General features: G+C 42.1%; 1 protein-coding gene across 2 annotated transcripts in view; it reads right to left on the bottom strand.

Annotated features, from left to right (window-relative positions):
* Positions 1-21,042, bottom strand: part of FRMD7 (FERM domain containing 7) — a gene marked incomplete at both ends in the record, with an annotated part of 58,265 nt that overhangs the window by 36,210 nt on the left and 1,013 nt on the right. The gene's annotated exons all lie outside the window — the stretch shown is intronic.

The raw sequence follows: 21,042 nt of genomic DNA, 5'->3' as shown, positions 1-21,042 counted from the left end.
CTGTGGGCCTTGGGGCGACTTAGGCTCTACAACCCAAAGCCTAAGAGTTGCATACTCCTCTCAGTCTGGCTTAGTCTGGGCTGATACCAGGTTTGCAGAACACTGCCGTCCTCCCTCCACAAGGCTACTTCAATATGGTGGATCTATGGTTAGGGTGTGTAACTCAAAACAGTTGTCTGGGATTCTCTAGCTGTACTCAGGGACAAGCACAGCCAAGCCCAGAAAAATGTTAATTCATACATTTTATTAAATACTGCACATCTAAAATTCTAATGAACAAGAAAGAAAGGCATGGTATTCTTTCATTGAAATGAGAGAATTCAATCTTTCATTGCTTCAGCAGATAGTTATTGAGCATCTACTATGTTTCTGGTTAACTATACTACAGACCATACTACAGACTGTCACTGATGTCACTGAATTAAGAGAACCTACTGTGTCCTTTTGGGTGCATAACCCCCTCCACGTTGAGCCCCAAAGAAGGACCTAGCTTTTTTGGCTTCATGCAATTCTCAGATGCCCTATACCTTATCTTCCTAACCCTGTCCACGTCTCTGAACCGTTTCCATTGTTCAGCTGTCCCCTGAAAGCTCCCCAACAGCTCTTGCAGGTCCTCCTTACACCAGGTCAGTTTTTCCCTGAAATAGCCAATCCTGTTGTCTGCATCACCACTCCCAACACACACAAGAGCTAACTGCTTAAGGTGTAAAATGCCGAGATAACTCCAACACAGTGGTTCTTGAAAAACAAACATTAAAGAGATTATAGTGGTCGAGTGCATCGGCTCTTAACCCAGAGTGGCCCATTCAAATCCTGTTTCTACCACTTACTACTACGTGACTTTGGGCAAGCTACTTCACCTCTCTGCCCAGTTTGCTCATCTGTCAAACACGGATACTTCATTGAGGATTTCAGTGAGTTAATATATGTAAAATTTAAATTAGTACCTAGTAAATGATAAACATTCTTTTGATATATATTAGCTAGTATCATTACTATTTAGGCTGGAAAGGAATTGAGTAGTAATTGTGGGCTAGTGGGCAACGGGGCTGATATTTGGGGGGCAGGTGCCATTTTGAGTGGAGCCTCTATTTTGACTGCTTATGCAGCAGCCATTTTTTTGTTTCTTTTGTATTTTTAACAACTTTATTGGAGTATAATTGCTTTACAATGGTGTGTTAGTTTCTGCTTTATAACAAAGTGAATCAGCTATACATATACACATATCCCCAAATGCCCTCCCTCTTGCGTCTCCCTCCCACTCTCCCTATCCCACCCCTCTAGGTGGTCACAAAGCACCCAGCTGATCTCCCTGTGCTATGTGGCTGCTTCCCACTAGCTATCTATTTTACGTTTGGTGGTGTATATATGTCCATGCCACTCTCTCACTTTGTCCCAGCTTACCCTTCCCCCTCCCCATATCCTCAAGTCCATTCTCTAGTAGGTCTGTGTCTTTATTCCTGTCCTGCCCCTAGGTTCTTCAGAACCATTCTTTTCTTTTTTTTTAGATTCCATATATATGTGTTAGCATACGGTATTTGTTTTTCTCTTCCTGACCTACTTCAATCTGTATGACAGACTCTAGGTCCATCCACTTCACTGCACATAACTCAATTTTGTTTCTTTTTATGGCTGAGTAATATTCCATTGTATGTATGTGACACATCTTCTTTATCCATTCATCTGTCGATGGACACTTAGGTTGCCTCCATGTCTGGCTATTGTAAATAGAGCTGCAATGAACATTGCGGTACATGACTCTTTTTGAATTATGGTTTTCTCAGGGTATATGCCCAGTAGTGGGATTGCTGGGTCGTATGGTAGTTCTATTTTTAGTTTTAGTTTTGTTTTGTTTTGTTTTGTCTTTGCAGTATGTGGGCCTCTCACTGTTGTGGCCTCTCCTCTTTTTCTTGATGAGTCTGGCTAGTGGTTTATCCATTTTGTTTATCTTCTCGATGAACCAGCTTTTAATTTTATTGATCTTTGCTATCATTTCCTTCGTTTCTTTTTCGTCTATTTCTGATCTGATCTTTATGACTTCTTTCCTTCTGCTAACTTTGGAGGTTTTTTGTTCTTCTTTCTCTAATTGCATTAGGTGTAAGGTTAACTTATTTATTTGAGATGTTTCTTGTTTCTTGAGGTAGGATTGTATTGCTATAAACTTCCCTCTTAGAGCTGCTTTTTCTGCATCCCATAGGATTTTGGTCATCGTGTTTTCGTTGTCATTTGTTTCTAGGTATTTTTTTATTTCTTCTTTCATTTCTTCATGGATCTGTTGGTTATTAAGTAGTGTATTGTTTAGCCTCCTGTGTTTGTATTTTTTACAATTTTTTTCCTGTAATTGATATTTAGTCTCACAGTGTTGTGGTCAGAAAAGTTACTTGATACGATTTCAGTTTTCTTAAATTTACCAAGGCCTGATTTGTGACCCAAGATATGAGCTATCCTGGAGAACGTTCCATGAGCACTTGAGAAGAAAGTGTATTCTGTTGTTTTTGGATGGAATGTCCTATAAATATCAATTAAGTCCATCTTGTTTAGTGTATCGTTTAAAGCTTGTGTTTCCTTATTTATTTTCATTTTGTATGATCAGTCCATTGGTGAAAGTGGGGTGTTAAAGTCTCCTACCATGAGTGTGTTACTGTCGACTTCCCCTTTTATGGCTGTTAGCATTTGCCTTATGTATTGAGGTGCTCCTATGTTGGGTGCATAAATATTTACAATTGCAATATCTTCTTCTTGGATTGATCCCTTGATCATTATGTAGTGTCCTTCTTTGTCTCTTGTAATAGTCTTTATTTTAGAGTCTATTTTGTCTGATATGAGAATTGCTACTCCAGCTTTCTTTCGATTTCCATTTGCATGGAATATCTTTTTCCATCCCCTTACTTTCAGTCTGCATGTGTCCCTAGGTCTGAAGTGGGTCTCTTGTAAACAGCATATATATGGGTCTTGTTTTTGTATCCATTTGGCCAGTCTATGTCTTTTGATGGGAGCATTTAATCCATTTACATTTAAGGTAATTATCAATATGTATGTCCCTATTACCATTTTCTTAATTGTTTTGGGTTTGTTATTGCAGGTCTTTTTCTTCTCTTTTGTTTCCTGCCTAGAGAAGTTCCTTTAGCATTTGTTGTGAAGCTGGTTTGGTGGTGCTGAATTCTCTTAGCTTGTGCTTGTCTGTAAAGCTTTTAATTTCTCTGTCGAATCTGAATGACATCCTTGCTGGGTAGAGTAATCTTTGTTGTAGGTTTTTCCCTTTCATCACTTTAAATATGTCTTGCCACTCCCTTCTGGCTCACAGAGTTTGTGCTGAAACATCAGCTGTTAACCTTATGAGGATTCCCTTTTATGTTATTTGTTGTTTTTCCCTTGTTGCTTTTATTTTTTGTTCTTTGTATTTAATTTTTGATAGTTTGATTAATATGTGTCTTGGTATGTTTCTCCTGGGATTTATCCTGTATGGGACTCTCTGCACTTACTGGATGTTATTGACTATTTCCTTTCCCATATTAGGGAAGTTTTCAAGTACAATCTCTTCAAATATTTTCTCAGTCCATTTCTTTTTCTATTCTTCGTCTGGGACCCCTTTATTTCAAATGCTGGTGCATTTAAAATTGACCAAGAGGTCTCTAAGACTGTCCTCAGTTCTTTTCATTCTTTTCTCTTTATTCTGCTCTGCAGTAGTTATTTCCACTGTTTTATCTTCCAGGTCACTTATCCATTCTTCTGCCTCAGTTATTCTGCTATTAATTCCTTCTGGCGAACTTTTAATTTCATTTATTGTGTTATTATCATTGTTTGTTTGCTCTTTAGTTCTTCTAGGTCCTTGTTAAACGTTTCTTGTATTTTCTCCATTCTGTTTCCAGGATTTTGAATCATCTTTATTATCACCACTCTGAATTATTTTTCAGGTAGGCTGCCTATTTCCTCTTTATTTCTGAGGTCTGGTGGGTTTTTACCTTGCTCCTTCATCTGCTGTGTGTTTCTCTGTCTTCTCATTTTTCTTAACTTACTGTGTTTGGGGTCTCCTTTTCGCAGGCTGCACATTTGTAGTTCCCACTGTTTTTGGTGTCTGCCCCCAGTGGCTAAGGTTGGTTCAGTGGGTTGTGTAGGCTTCCTGGTGGAGGGGACTAGTGTCTGTGTTCTGGTGGATGAGGCTGGATCTTGTCTTTCTGGTGGGCAGGACCACATCCAGTGGTGTGTTTTGGGGTGTCTTTGACCTTATTATGATTTTAGGCAGCCTCTCTGCTCATGGGTGGGTTTGTGTCCCTGTCTTGCTAGTTGTTTGGCATAGGGTGTCCAGCACTGTAGCTTGCTGCTTGTTGAGTGGAGCTGGGTCTTAGCATTGAGATGGAGATCTCTGGGAGAGCTTTCACCGTTTGTTATTATGTGGAGCCAGGAGGTCTCTGGTGGACCAATGTCCTGATCTTAGCTCTCCCACCTGAGAGGCACAGGCTTGACACCTGGCTGGGGCACCAAAACCCTGTCAGCCACAAGGCTTAGAAGAAAAGGGAGAAAGAAAGAAAGAAAGAAAGAAAGAAAGAAAGAAAGAAAGAAAGAAAGAAAGAAAACAAATAAAATAAAATAAAGTTATTAAAAAATTAAAAAATGGTTAAAAATAAAACAAAATTAAAACATAATAAAAAAAGACAGAACCCTAAGACAAATGGTAAAAGCAAAGTTATACAGACAAAATATATATATCTATATATAAAAAAAGAAAAAAGAGAGCAACCAAATCAATAAACAAATCTACCTATGATAATAAAGTCTAAATACTAAACTAAGATAAGCATAAAACCAGAAACAAATTAGATGCAGAAAGCAAGCCCCAATTCCACAGTTGCTCCGAAAGTCCACCGCCTCAATTTTGGATGATTCATTGTCTATTCAGGTGTTCCACAGATGCACGGTACACCAAGTTGATTGTGGAGATGTAATCCACTTCTCCTAAGCCTGCTGGGAGAGATTTCCCTTTCTCTTGTTTGTTCGCACAGCTCCTGGGGTTCAGCTTTGGATGGGCCCCACCTCTGCATGTAGGTCACCTGAGGGCATCTGTTCCCATCCAGACAGGATGGGGTTAAAGGAGCAGCTGATTAGGGGGCTCTGGCTTAGTCAGTCCTGGGGGAGGGAGGGGTACAGAATACGGGGCAAGCCTGCGGTGGCAGAGGCCGGTGTGACGTTGCACCAGCCTGAGGCGCACTGTGCATTCTCCTAGGGAAGCTGTCCCTGAATCATGGGACCGTGGAATGGCGGGCTGCATAGGCTCCCGGGAGGGGAGGTGTGGATAGTGAGCTGGGCTTGCACACAGGCTTCTTGGTGGCTGCAGCAGCAGCCTTAGCGTCTCATGCCCGTCTCTGGGGTCTGCACTGATAGCCGCGGCTCGCGCCCATCTCTGGGGCTCGTTTAGGTGGTGCTCTGAATCCCCTCTCCTTGTGCATCCTGAAACAATTGTCTCTTGCCTCTTTGGCAGCTCCAGCTTTTTCCCGGACTCCCTCCCAGCTAGCTGAGGCGCACTAGACCCCTTCAGGCTGTGTTCACGCCGCCAACCCCAGTCCTCTCCCTGGGATCCGACCTCCGAAGCCTGAGCCTCAGCTCCCAGCCCCCGCCTGCCCCGGTGGGTGAGCAGACAAGCCTCTTGGGCTGGTGAGTGCAGGTCGGCACCGATCCTCTGTGCGGGAATCTCTCCGCTCTGCCCTCCGCACCCCTGTTGCTGTGCTCTCCTCTGCGGCTCCGAAGCTTACCCCCTCTGCCACCCGCGGTCTCCGCCCGCGAAGGGGCTTCCTAGTGTGTGGAAACCTTTCCTCCTTCACAGCTCCCTGCCACTGGTGCAGGTCCTGTCCCTATACTTTTGTCTCTGTTTTTTCTTTTTTCTTTTGCCCTACCCAGGTACGTGGGGAGTTTCTTGCCTTTTGGGAAGTCTGGGGTCTTCTGCCAGCGTTCAGTAGGTGTTCTGTAGGAGTTGTTCCACATGTAGATGTATTTCTGATGTATTTGTGGGGAGGAAGGTGATGTCCACATCTTACTCTTCTGCCATCTTGAAGGTCTCCAGCAGCCACTTTTTTTTTTTTTTTTTTTTTTTTGCTGTACGCGGGCCTCTCACTGCTGCGGCCTCTCCCGTTGCGGAGCACAGGCTCCGGACACACAGGCTCCGCGGCCATGGCTCGCGGGCCCAGCCGCTGCGCGGCATGTGGGATCTTCCGGGATAGGGGCACGAACCCGTGTCCCCTGCATCGGCAGGCGGACTCTCAACCACTGCGCCACCAGGGAAGCCCAAGCAGCCACTTTTAAGGGAAGTTTCTTTCACTGTTTTGTTTTTGAACCTTTTCCCTCATTCAGAAATATGCTCATTGAAAATCAGGGCAAAAAAGAAACAAAAAGCAAGAAGAAGAAATAAAGTGTTTGTAATCCCATCCATCAAGAAATGGACAGTATTAAGACCTTAGTGTAAAGCTTTATTCAGGTACAGAAATATTGAGATAATTCTCAATGCACAAACACACTTTTGGGTGACCAATTTTTTAAAAACTTTGTATTATATTATGAAAATTATCATTTGTTACTGTATAGGAAACTATCTTATGGAACACGTGAATTTTTTTCTCCTTTGAGGTATTGCAAACAACACTAAGACAGACATCTCAGCACACAAAGATGTACATCCATCTTTGCACACAACCTTAATCATATTCTTAGGATAAGTTTTTCCAGAAATTGAATCCCTCAGCTTATATAAGTTGTATTGCTAGTTGTTTGTCTCATTTTTGTTTAAGATTTTAAATTAAATTCTAAGATGTTTAATTTTTGTGTAAAATTGGAATTAAATACTGAAAGACAAACAAATATTGTGGAAAAGATTCATGACAGTGATGGGCCTTGCTTGGTAAAGCAGTGAGAGGAGTTTCCTACTGGGTATGAGAAGTCTCATACTGGGTATGAGAATTCCTGGGTACGAGGCAGCAGTCTATAGGGGAAAGAGTTGGGACTCTGCAGTCAATACATCTACTTCTAAATCCTGGCTCAAGTACTTGCAGTTGTATGACCATGGGCTCATAGTTAAACTTGCTGAACCTTAATTTCTTCATATGAAAAATTCCTTTTATGACTTGGCCCATGCTTATCTTTCCCATCTCATGGCTGTCGCTCACGTTGCTCGTAGTACTCTCTGCCCTCAGTTTTAAGATCCAATCAGATTGAGTGTCTCCACTGGCCTTTCCCGATGATTCTACCTTTGCCTGGACCAACCTTCAACTCTGCTCCCTTCTATTCCCCCAACACATCTATATAATTAGTACTGGTCATTCGGGCTCAGGTTAGATATCTTCTCCCTCTATGCAGGAGCACAGGCTCTAGGATCATTGGCTTCAGTAGTTGTGGCACGTGGGCTCAGTACTTGTGGCTCACGGGCTCTAGAGCGCAGGCTCAGTAGTTGTGGTGCACGGGCTTAGTTGCTCCGCGGCATGTGGGATCTTTCCAGACCAGGGCTCAAATGTGTGTCCCCTGCATTGGCAGGCAGGTTCTTAACCACTGTGTCACCAGGGAAACCTGTCTGACTATCCCCGCAACAAACACACTTCAATCTGGGTTAGGTGCCCCTCTCCTGTTGTGCCATTAAAAAACTCTTTGCAGCTGAGTTTGTATAGATCGTGCTGTAGTGTACCTGGTTTTTTACATTCTGATTCTTCCACTAAACTATGCAGTCTTTGAGGCCAGGTACTATTTCTTATTTTTCTCTGCATCCTCATTAGCCAACACAGTGTATGGAAGCAATGAGGGCTCATAAGAAGTTGTTAAATGAGTGATGAATGAATGAAGCAGGATAGTAATACCTATTTAACACACTTATTAACTAATGATTGTATGAAATAATATAAGTGGAAATTTCTGGAACATAGGCCAGGAAATGGTATCTCATAGCGTTAAAGGCAATTGACAGTAACTTTGTGACAGATCTCGTGAAATCAATTGAAATAGTCTGAGTACGAAATTCTGGAGAACCTTTGTCTTTGTTTAAGTCTGTTGAAAGGTGAATTTCGTCATCATAGAAAGAATCTCAGAGGACAAAAGACCTCTTGTTTAAGACAGCTAAGCCCAGCGATTAGTGGTGAGGCGCCATGCCTAAGTGCTTTCAGGGCCTGGGGTCAGCTAGCCCAGACAGACCCCCCACCCTCCACCCTAGCTCCACACCTTGGACCCAGAAGGGAAGGAGGAAGTGGGTAAGGAGAAAGACAGGGAATAAAGAAAAGGAGGCTGGAGTAAGATTCTGTGGGGGGTAATAATTGTAGCTTTTGCATAGCAGCTGTGTTTAGAACAGGCAAGCTATACATCAGAGAGTTCCACAGCCCCCAGGAAGAGAAGTGCCCCCCTGAACGCCTCTCACTTTGCATGCTTCCTGAGCTCTGCGGCCTTCAGCAGATCTTCCCTGTGGTGCCTTGCCCTGGCATTTCATTGGCCAATTCCTTCCTACCTCCTGTGGTGTCAATGATCTGTTCAGGGTGGATCTCTCAGCAGTAGAACTGGTCTAACCAAATGTTTTTCCAGTTCTGACAGTCTGGCACACAACTGCTTAGTGGCACCCAGTATCACAAAGGCCAGCATCGCTCCCTGCTGCTGGGATAACATGCTCCAGGCCCTTTTAGGAAATTGCTGGGTCAGTCCTGCCACCTCCTGGGTGGTTCTGCCCCTCAAGCCAAGCCCTTTTGACCCCAAGATACTGGACTCAGCTCAGCCAGTTTGAAGAATTTCTGTCTCTAAGTTGCAAGTGACAACTTCACTGTCTTAACCCATAAGCTAAGGCTAAGCTCTTATTAGTGTAATATATTTGTATTTGTGACTGGTCAAATAAGGATGCAAATACAGAGTAAATGACATTTAATAGAAAGAGAGAAACTCCTGTAGAATCCAGAGGAATCTTGCCCTCGGGCAAGTTTCACTCTGAGAGAAGCTCTGCAGAGAGCTCTTGCTACAGGGTAGGGAGCCTCAGCTGGTCCTCCCCAGCACCCAGGCAGCAGGTGGGACCCTGCACTGTTCTGAAATGTGAAGGGGTGGCAAGGCCCCAACTAACTGAAACCCTTCACAGAGGTTCCCACGAGTGCAGACTTGAACAAACGCCCAACCGCCACCCACCCAGCTCCAAAGACAGTTCCCCAATCCCCACCTCCAGCACCTCGAATGTTCTTGGCTTCAGGCTCCCTCTTCCTGTCAGCTGTGGGCTTGGGAAGAGAAGGGGCAGGAGAGGGGTGGAGTGGGAAGGCTTGAGTCCAGGCCTCTCCTCTGAGCTCAAGCATCAGGAGAGCAGCCTGACAGCCAGGTGACCGCAGATACGATATGGGAGCCCTAGAGGGTTATGACAGGCAGCACCTAAACCACATTTGGCCCACAGTTCCACCTGGCACCTCGCCAGACAAAGCACAAGCACTTTCTTTCTTTTTCAGTTCAATTTATTCTCTGAATCAACAAACCTTAGGCTATGAGGGGCAAAGCAAATTCAGGAGTTTAAACAAAGGCATTCATCAGGCAGCTGGGGCCCCCTGCAATGAAAAATAAATCCCTGGCAAAGAAATGGTCAACATTGGCTAGCCTGGGACATTATGACTCCAGGATGATTTTCTCTGATGTGGTTTAGAAGCTCCTTTGCTTGGAGTATTGTACTTTGTACAGGCAAAGGGGTGGGGATGAGCTGATATGGTCAGCCTGTTGGTCAGTCTGCCATCAAACAGTGATTGAGCAACTAGTGTGTGGCAGGCTGCTTGGAACTAGAGGATACGTTATCATGTCCTGGAAAATGAGGACGCTTTACAACACATTACAGCAATCCCACTCGAGTCACAAGCACACCACCAAACCAATGACTAGCCAGGGGTTTTTATTTTTTTCTGAAGTGTGAATTTATTCCATAAATGTATGCTTTATATTTAAGTTATATTTCACAATACAAACATAATGCTTTTAAATGCATAGTTTCAAACAATTCTTTTTTTAAACTTGTTAAAAATTGAAGTATAGTTGATTTACTATATTGTGTTAGTTTCAGGTGTACAGCAAAGTGATTCAGTTATACATATACCTATATATGTATATTCTTTTTCAGATTCTTTTCCATTATAGGTTATTACAGGATATTGAATATAGTTCCCTGTGCTTTACAGTAGGTCCTCATTGTTTATCTATTTCATATATAGTAGTGTGTATATGTTAATCCCAAGCTCCTAATTTATCCCTCCCCCCTCCTTTCTCCTTTGGTAACCATAAGTTTGTTTTCTATGTCTGTGAGTTTGTTTCTGTTCAGCCAGGGTTTTGAAACTAGACAGACTGGGGCTTGAACCCCAGCTCACTCATTAACTTAAATAGCAATGTGACCTTGGATAAGTCAACCTCTCTGCACCTTGGTTTACATGCCAGTAAAATAAAGATAAAAATAACGTTCTAGGCCCCATCAGCTTGGAATATTGCTGCTTGGACATAAGTATCAGGATGTGTATCCACCACCTAAATTTGGAGCCAAATTCCACAAGGCATCAATGTAGCAAATACCTTTATAGCACTTGCTAGCACTGTTCTAAGTGTTTTACATATATTAATTCATTTAATCTTTGTCACAATCTTATAGAATGGGTACTAATATTATTTCCATTTTATAGATGAGAAAGCCCAAGGCACAGACAGGTAATGGAACTACCCTAGATAGTGACACTCATCTGATTTGTGTGAACATTACATGAAGTAGTGCAGCAAAATTCACCTAGAACACAAGCTGTTGACAAATACTATCTATGATTAGTAGTCAGTAGTATTGCTGTTATCATTATTATTAACTGTGTTAGTGTTGCTATGAGTAGTTACCACAGAGTAATTAAAATGTAGTTAAACACACTGGCCTAGAGGCCAAGATGGCCGAGTAGAAAGACCCTGAGCTCACCTCCTCTCATGGGCACACCAAAATTACAACTATTTATAGAATAACTATCAATGAAAAAGACTGGAACCTATCAGAAAAGATATTCTATAACTAACGATATAAAGAAGGAACCATAATGAAACAGGTAGGAGGGGTGGAGTCACAGCATAGTCAAGACAAATACCCCTAGGTGGGTGACCCACAAACAAGGGAATAATTACAATTGCAGAGGTTCTCCCCAAGGATCCAAGGGTCTAAGCCCCACATTGGGCTGCCCAGCCTGGGGTTCCTGTGCCAGGAAGACAAGCCCCCAGAACATTTGGCTTTGAAGGCCAGCAGGGCTTACTTTCAGGGGACCCAGGGGCTGTGGGAAATAGAGACTCCACTCTTAAAGGGCACGGACAAAATCTCACATGCTCTGGGACCCAGGGCAGAAGCAGTAATGTGAAAGGAGCCTGGGTCAGACCCACTTGCTGATCTTGGAGAGCCTCCCAGAGAGGAAGGAGGCAACTGGAGCTCACCCTGGGGACATAGACACTGGCAGCACCCATTTCTGGGAGGTCCTTCTACCACGTGGAGACTGGTGCAGGCAAATGCCATTTTGGAATCCTACCTCTGGCTCGTTAGCCTCAGGACCCAGCCCCTCCCACCTCCACCAACCTGTAAACACCAGTACTACTGGGATGCCTCAGGCCAAACATCTAGCTGGGGGGACACACAGCTCCACCCACCAGCAAGCAAGCTGAGACCACAGCCACCCCTGAACATGGCCCTATCCACCAGAGGGCCCAGGACTCAGCCTCACACACCATTGCACAGGCACTAGACCTGGGATCCTCTGGGCCCTGCAGCCAGAGACCCCAGGACCCAGATCTACCCACCACTGGGCAGGCACCAGCCCCAGGATCTTTGGCTCTGCCCAACAGCAAGCCTGTTCTAGCCTTGGGACCAGCCTCACCCACCAGCAGCAGGCTGACTCCAGCCCCAGGACAACCACAGACTGCCAACACAGCCCACCTACCAACAGACCAGCACTAGCCCAAGGACCAGATGAGCCCAGACCCCACCTACCAGCAGGCCAACACCAGCTCTGAGACCCCTGGGTCCTGCAGCCAGACCCCTGGACTCAGCTCTGCCTACCAATGGGCCAGCACTAGCCCCAGGACTTGGCTTCACCCTGTGGTTGTCAAGCACCAGCCCTGGGATCTCCTGGACCCTGACTCCAGTGAGCCAGCACAAGCCTTGGTGCCCCAGGTGTTCCACAGACAGCCACCTTGTGACCCAGCCCCACCAACCAGCAGCCAGTAGTCTCCACACAAGGAAAAACCTGGCAACCAACCAGACTTAGGGCCAGCCACACCGACCAGACCACACATTGTGGTCAACCTGCTACAACAGAAGGACCCACACAGCCACATGGGGGCACCCCTAGAGCATATAGCTGGTGACTAGAGGGGAGTGCACTGCTCGGACACATAGGACATCTCCTACAAAAGGTCACTTCTCCAAGATCAGGAAACATAACCAACCTATCAGGTACATAGAAATAAAGAGCAAGTTAGGCAAAATGAGGCAACAGAGGAACATATCCCAAATGAAGGAACAAGACAAAACCCCAGAAGAAGAACTAAGTGAAGTGGCAATAGGAAAGCTACCCAAGAAAGAGTTCAAGGTAATGATTGTAAAGATGATCAAAGAACTCAGGAGAAAAATGGATGAACATCAAGAACTTAGGAGTTTTCAATAAAGAGTTAGAAAATGTTAAGAACAACCAAATAGAGATGAATAATATGATAACTGAAATAAAAAATACACTGGAACGAATCAATAGTAGACTAGATGACACAGAGGAATGGATCAGTGAGCTGGAAGACAGAGTAGTGGAAGTCACTGAAGCTGAAAAGAAAAAAGAATGAAGAGAAATGAGGACAGTTTAAGAGACCTCTAAAACAACATCAAGTGTACTAACATTTGCATTATAGGGATCCCAGAAGGATAAGAGAGAGAGAAAGAGGCATAGAACATATTTGAAGAAATATTAGCTGAAAACTTCCCTAACCTTGGAAAGGAAACAGGTGTCCAAGACCAGAAAGCACAGAGAGTCCCAAACATAGTCAATCCAAAGAGGCCCACACCAAGATATAGTGTATGCAGATGACATGATACTATACATAGAAAATCCTAAAGATGCCACCAAAAAACTACTAGAGCTCCTCAATGAATTTGGTAAAGTTGCATTTCTATACATTAACAATGAAGTAGTAGAAAGAGAAATTAAGGAAACAATTCCATTTATGATTGCACCAAAACAACAAACTTACCTAAGGAGGTAAAAGACCTATTCTTAGAAAACTATAAGACACTGATGAAAGAAATTGGAGACCACACAAACAGATGGAAATATATACCATGTTCTTGGATTGGAAGAATTAATATTGTTAAAATGACCATACTACCCAAGGCAACCTACAGATACAATGCAATACCTATCAAAATACTAATAGCATTTTTCACAGAACTAGAACAAATAATTTTAAAATTTGTATGGAAACAAAAAAAACCCAAATAGCCAAAACAATCTTGAGAAAGAAGAACAGAGCTGGAAGCATCATGCTCCCTGACTTCAGACTACACTACAAAGCTACAGTAATCAAAACAGTACGCAACTGGCACAAAAACAGACATATAGATCAATGGGACAGAATAGAGAGCCCAGAAATAAACCCACAAACTTTTGGTCAATTAATCTATGGCAAAGGAGGCAAGAATATACAATGGAGAAAAAACAGTCTCTTCAATAAGTGGTGCTGGGAAAACTGAACAGCTACATGTAAAAGAATGAAGTTAGAATATTCTCTAAGACCATATACAAAATAAACTCAAAATGGATTAAAGATCTGAATGTAAGATTGGAAACCATAAAACTCCTAGAAGAAAACATAGGCAGAACAGTCTTTGACATAAATAGTAGCAATATTTTTTTTGGATCTATCTCCTAAGGCAAAGGAAACAAAATAAAAAATAAACAAGTGGGACCTAATTAAACTTAAAAGCTTTTGCACAGCAAAGGAAACCATGGACAAAATGAAAAGTCAGCCTACTGAATGGGAGAAAATATTTGCAAATGATTTGACCAGTAAGGGGTTAATATCCAAAATATATGAGCAGCTCATACAACTCACTATCAATCCAACAAACAACCCAATTAAAAAATGAGCAGAGGACCTGAATAGACATTTTTCCAAAGAAGACATAAAGATGGCCAACAGGCATGTGAAAAGATGCTCAACATTGCTAATCATCAGGGAAATGCTAATCAAAACAACAATGAGATATACTGACAGAGAAAGACAAATATCATATGACATCACTTATATGTGGAATGTAAAGAAATGATGCAAATGAACTTATTTATAAAACAGAAACAGACTTACAGACATAGAAAACAAACTTATGGTTACCAAAGGGGATAGCAAGGGTGAGGCGGGGGAGAGACATAAATTAGGAGTTTGGGATTAACATATACACACTACTGTATATAAAATAGGTAAACAACAAGGATCTACTTATAGCACAGGAAACTATAGTCAATATCTTATAATAACCTATAATGGAAAAGAATCTGAAAAAGAATATGTGTGTGTGTGTGTATGTGTGTGTGCGTGTGTGTGTAACTGAATCACTTTGCTGTACACTTGAAACTAACACAACATTGTAAGTCAACTATACTTCAGTAAAAAATATTTTAAAAAACAATGATATATCACCTCACACCTGTCAGAATGGCTGTCACCAAAAAGAACACAAATAAACATGGACGAGGATGTAGAGAAAAGGGAACCCTTGAACACTGTTGGTGGGAATGTAAATTGGTGCAGCCGCTATGAAAAACACTATGGAGTTTTCTCAAAAAACTAAAAATAAAACTACCACATGATCCAGCAATTCCACTCCTGGGTATACATCCAAAGAAAACAAAAATACTACTTTGAAAAGATACATGCACCCCAATGTTCATAGGAGCATTATTTACAATAGCCAAGACATGGAAGCAACCTAAGTGTCCATTAACAGATGAATGGATAAAGAAGATGTGATATATATATATATATGGATGGACCTGGAGGGTATTATGCTTAGTGAAATAAGTCAGATGGAGAAAGACAAATACTATATGATATCACTTATATGTGGAATCTAAAAAAGAAAACAAACTAGTGAATATAACAAAAGAGGTACAGACTCACAGATATAGAGAACAAACTAGTGGTTTTCAGTGGGGAGAGAGAAAAGGTGAGGGACAAGACTGGGGTAGGGGATTAAGAGGTATAACCTACTATGTATAAAATAAATAAGCTACAAGGATATATTGTACAGCACAGGGAATGTAGCCAATATTTTACAATAACTACAAATGGAGTATAATCTATAAAAATTGTGAATCACTATGTTGTACACCTGAAACTAATACAATATTGTAAATCAACTATGCCTCAACTTAAAAGAAAAGTATACCTCAATTTTTTTTAAGTATCAAGTTAAAAAAAATTTAAATTAAATGTCGTTAAAGATAAAGAGTTTGGCCGTTTCCATCTGCTTCCTTAAAGGAAGCCCACCATTATTTTAGGTAACTCTAGACAGTTATTATGGACCCTCTCAGGATTAATGACTCCAGGGGGGGAAGAGCAAATCCCCTGGGGCTGCTGACTAAGCAAAGGGCAAGCCGCTCAGAAAAGCAGGATGAATTAACCCCAGGAAGCCCCAGAGGAAGAGCAAATGAGGGGAAACACAGCTCTGTTTTGCTTGGAGGTGGGCTGCAACATCAAGTGTTATCAAAAGAAACTTCAAGTTGAGGGTGAAAGACTGTTCTCTGTTGGTTTGCAAAGTATAGAAATAAACAGGTGTCTAAGCAAGGGAGAGGGGAATTAACATGCTTTGAGCACATTCTTTGCATCAGGAACCTTACTTCTGGTATTTCATTCATCTTTACAATGATTTCATGAGGTAGGTGCTATGATTATTGCAATTTTAGTGATAAGCGCACAGGCTCAGAGAAGTGAAGTGACTCACATAATGTTCCACACCTTAAGATTGTTAGAGCTGGCAAGATATGGAAAGAACCTAAACGGCCATTAACAGATGAATGGATAAAGAAGATGTGGTATATATAGACAATGGAATATTACCCAGCCATAAAAAGAATGAAATAATGCCATTTGCAGCAACATGGATGGACCTAGAGATTATCATACTAAGCGAAGTAAGTCAAAGACAAATACCATATGAAATTACCTACATGTGGAATCTAAAATATGACACAAATGACCATATGTACAAAACAGAAACAGACTCACAGACATAGAAAACAGACTTGTGGTTGCCAAGCGGGAGGTGAGGTTGGGGAGGGGTGGATTGGGAGTTTGTGATTAGTGGATGCAAACTATTATATATAGGATGGATAAACAACAAGGTCCTACAGTATAGTACAGGGAACTATATTCAATATCCTGTGATAAACCATAATAGAAAAGAATATGAAAAAGAATGTATATATGTATAACTGAATCATTTTGCTGTATGGCAGAAATTAACACAACATTGTAAATCAGCTATATTTCAATAAAATAAACTTTAAAAAGTTTTTTAGAGCAGAGACTAGAACTCAGGTCTGCCCAAATCCAGATATATTTCTCTTCCCATATTCCCATCAATAAATCCAAAACAAAACTCCTCGCCCACCCTAAACTTGCTCCTTTTATTCTGTTTCTCTGTCTTGGTGAATGGAGGCCACCATCCACACCATTACTTAAGCCAGAAATTTGGATGTCATCTAGACTCCTCAACTCACCTCCTGTATCCAGGCTGACATCAAATGCTTCTAGAAATTCTACCTCATTAACATCTTTTGTATCCATCCTTTCTGTCTGTCTCCACCATTCTCTATTGGGCTGGAATATTGATGTTTGGGCATATGTGTCAGGATAGAGGCTGGCTATCTAAAATTGGAGCCACTGAACTTGAAACTATTATTCCTATTCTACCTGGCATCTCCAGCACTTAGAATGTATATTTCATTAAATATTGGATGAGTAAATGAATGCATAAATTAATGAGTTAACAGATGCTAATATCCCCATTTTGAGCTTCTTAAACTCTTTAGTAATTCTCTATCACCTTCAGGATAAAGCCCAAACTTCATATATATACCACTTGACCCAAATGATATAACTGCTGACCACATCTGCTTCAGCTTGAATACAAGCTACTCTCCATCTTCCTTTCAACACTCCATTCTTCACTCACACTGACCTTTTTTTTTCCATGAAAGGGCCATGTTCTCTTTTGCACATTGGCCTTCAACCTTTCCCTTGTGTAACCACCATACAACCCTCTTCCCCCTAGCTTCCACTTTTCACCTCCTTAGCTCCTACTCAGCAACTTAAATGTTATATTATTTGGAAAGTTTTTCCTGACACCCCAAGTCCAAGTTTTTAGCATTGATAGAACTAAATCCAAGATAGGTTAAGTGACTTGCCCAAGGCCACACAGCTTGGAAGTAGCAGAGTCAAATTTTTGTCCGGCTTCATCAGACTCCAAATATACATTATATCCTTTATATCACTCCTCACAACTCAGGGAGATAACAGGTTAAGTGACTGACCCAAGATCACACACCTAAAATGGTGCAGTTTTTGTAGCCCCAAATCCAGGTACATTTTGCTACATCAGAGCAATTCCATTTCACTGGTGTTAGAAGAGTTTTCTTTATGAAGGGGAGGGGTATCTATTTCGCTATTGACAAAACTACAAAAGATTCCTCATCATTATAAATTGAAAAACCAGCTCCTGGACAAATATCCCAAGGGTAAATACCACTACCAATAAAAAAATCACTAAGCAGTTCTTGGCTTTCTTATTCAGCTTGAATAGTGCTCAGTCCTGGCAATGCTTCCCCTCTGCCTCTTTCAGAAAATGAGGCCTGGTGGCCTTTTTGATGGGCTCCCAAGGGAATGGGGTAAGCTGACTCACTATATTCTCTCACTGGGTAAGCCACTAGGTACCCACTGTGCTGGTCAATACAGTCACTTAGCAATCAGGTAAATGTAAGTCTTGAGATGTTTCAAACCCCTTATTTTGACCTTAGCTTCCAAAAATCATCAAAATAAAATGTGCTTTTGGGGGCTTCCCTGGTGGCGCAGTGGTAGAGAGTCCGCCTGCCGATGCAGGGGACAAGGGTTCGTGCCCCAGTCCAGGAAGATCCCACGTGCCGCGGAGCAGCTGGGCCCGTGAGCCATGGCCGCTGAGCCTGTGTATCCGGAGCCTGTGCTCCGCAACGGGAGAGGCCACAACAGTGAGAGGCCCACGTACCGCAAAAAAACAAAAAAAAATGTGCTTTTGGGAATTCACAAACAACAGCTGCTCTTCCCCTTCACTATGCTTCTACAAAGATAGAACTGCAGCAGGCAGGAGGCATATCAGACAGAACTGTGTCAAGTATGGTGATGGGATTATTGTTTTGAAAACTCTCCATCTAAACCTCAGAGAAGCAAACAGTTCAGGCTTAAAAGGAGGTCACCCTCCAAGGATGCTCATTATTACTACTGGTATCTGTGGCTATTGGAAGGTTCCTTGTAAAGCTAGAAACCTGACCTTCTCTATTCTTTCTGAGTGCTCAAAAGCCTTAGCTTTGGTCTTATCTTCCCTTTTTCTATCCAGAAAAGTCCCGGTCCCCATGTTGAAGAGGCAAAACTAAAACACTAAAATCTTCAATTTTTTTTTTTTTTTTTGGCCATGCCACACAGCTTGTGGGATCTTAGTTCCCCAACTAGGGATCAAATCCATGTCCCCTGCAGTGGAAGCATGGGGTCCTAACCACTGGACCGCCAGGGAATTTTCAATTATCTTTAAAATCATTACCATATTCCATTTCTCCCTCCTGCTTACCCACTCCCATCATCATTCTGGAGAGTCCTACCAAGTGCAACACTAGAGATGCTGTTGATATTTAACAGTGGTCAATTTCATCAAATAAATTGACTTGAAAAGTAAGATGAGGTTATTACCAAATACATTTTCTTCATTGGATTAAACTTTAGTGGGCACATTCCAGCAATTCTGGATGCCCATATCTATCCTGCATCCCCAAAGACTCTTGGAAATTCAGAAAGGGAAAGTTTGACTAATATTCTCAGAGAGTTCATATATAAATATCAGCACTCCGTATCTCAGATTACAGATATGCAAAGAAGCTTCAAAAAACCAGGATATTTCAGGGGTCAGACGCTCTTCTCAGAAGGCATTAACAAATTAAAGACATGTCAATCACAAAGGGAGTTTGTCAACCATGCAATGAGAGGAAAAGGAATCACTGAAGCCCAAGTTGGCAGCTCCCAGCCAGCACTGCCCAGGTGAGAGTGTTCCCTTGCTCAAGAACTTTACTTACCCATATGGTAGAGTCGACCGTGCCCGGAACAGGGCCTGGAACATACTAGGATCTCAATAATAATTTGTTAATGAAATGACTAAATGAATGAATAAGTGACTAAAAGGTGTCAGTGACAGGGCCTTTGTGGAGACGGATGCATTATCAGGCTATCCAGTACTAGGATCATAAATCTAACTCCTTTAAATCTGACTCTTCTGCCCTTTGACATATTATGTAACTGATGAGAGAAGCCTAGTGTTCCCAGTCCCACTGTAAATGGTAACACTGGCCTCCTGACTTTAAAATATCAGTTTCTGACTTCAGATTTGTGGAGTGCTGACAAATCAGGCTTCTGAGTCTGTAGTCCTGAGCCAGATCTTGGACACCAGCAAACTCACTAAGATAATGCTACTGGGGGTGGAATAAAGAGTTCTGGATGTCAATTAGCCTAATCCAGGTGACGTTATTCTAACTGATCAGCGTCATTTTCATATTTCTACTACTGTACTTGCTGTAAAAACAACACTAATGCCCAAGATGCCATTATTTCCCCCTATGCAACCAATTATTTTCTTAAATCTTATCTTGAAGAACAATTGTCCCTGGGACTGATCCATGCCTCTTGAGACTTCTACTAATTGGTTCATAACAGTCATTGAAGCCTTTCTGTATGCCAAATTCTATGCCCTTTGAGGGCCACAGAAACTAATGTGCAGTGGCAATATTACAGGACTAGGCAGCTACTGACAGATGAGTCTTCGGATACAATTGTACATGGGGTCGTGGGAAGAGTCCTGGATTGGAAGTCCCAGCTCTGCATTCATCTTTTCCCTACTTTCACTCACAGGGTGGAATGGAGGATCAAATGAACTAATGGATGTGAAATTGCTTTTTAAATTTTAGTGTTATCCATTGGCGACCCTCTAATACTACTATCATTATCATCATCATCATCATCATCATTTTCATTATCATTATCATCATCACGATTATCAGTCTACTACTGTTAAGGAGAGAAGATACAGTTAGATGGCTGTATGCTAACTTAAGGTTCCATTTCCCTCAAGACTAAGCTGCCCATGGGACCACAGTTAGTGCTAATGCCACTCTCGGTAACGCCACGATTGCTACTTACAGAGCAGCCCTCCACAGAGCAAACGGGATCAGATGCTGTGACACCCAAATTGCTGGGTATCAAATCTCTCCCATTATCTTCCCAAGGAACACGATGTGTTGCAGCTGGAAGGAGACAGTCTGACTTAAAGCCAAATCATGCTGGCTTCAAGTTGCTAGAATCAGCTCCTCGGAAGGTGAACTTTGTGAAGCTAGGGTACTGTGCCTCCCACCAACCCCCCCATTTAATTGGATCTGCATTTGAGCTGTACATTCAGAAAGCTCTTCTGTCACTTTCTGTCAAAGATTGCTCTTTGAGTAGCTTGGAATATCTATTAAAAATTTAGCCTAAAGCAGTGTCTTTTGAATCCCCAGCTCACTAATTCAGGTACTGGAGCACTGCGAGCGTACACCACCAGCCTGCAAATAGATAAACTACTCAAAAGACATTTTCCACCCCTTAAATACAGTTCCAAGAAAGAATAGGAAATGCCTCATACCTCTAATGGAAGCTATTTGCTACAAAAACAAATCATCAGGTCCGTGGAGCTAGAAATGCCTTTTGCAAATAAAAGTGAAAGGAAGAGACAGCAAAACAGCAGCT

The sequence above is a fragment of the Mesoplodon bidens genome, assembly GCF_964165515.1.
Source record: "Mesoplodon bidens genome assembly, chromosome: X".
In the NCBI taxonomy this organism is placed as follows: Eukaryota; Metazoa; Chordata; class Mammalia; order Artiodactyla; family Ziphiidae; genus Mesoplodon; species Mesoplodon bidens.
Note: the sequence above shows the minus strand (reverse complement) of the source record. Positions and strands in the feature narration are given on the sequence as shown.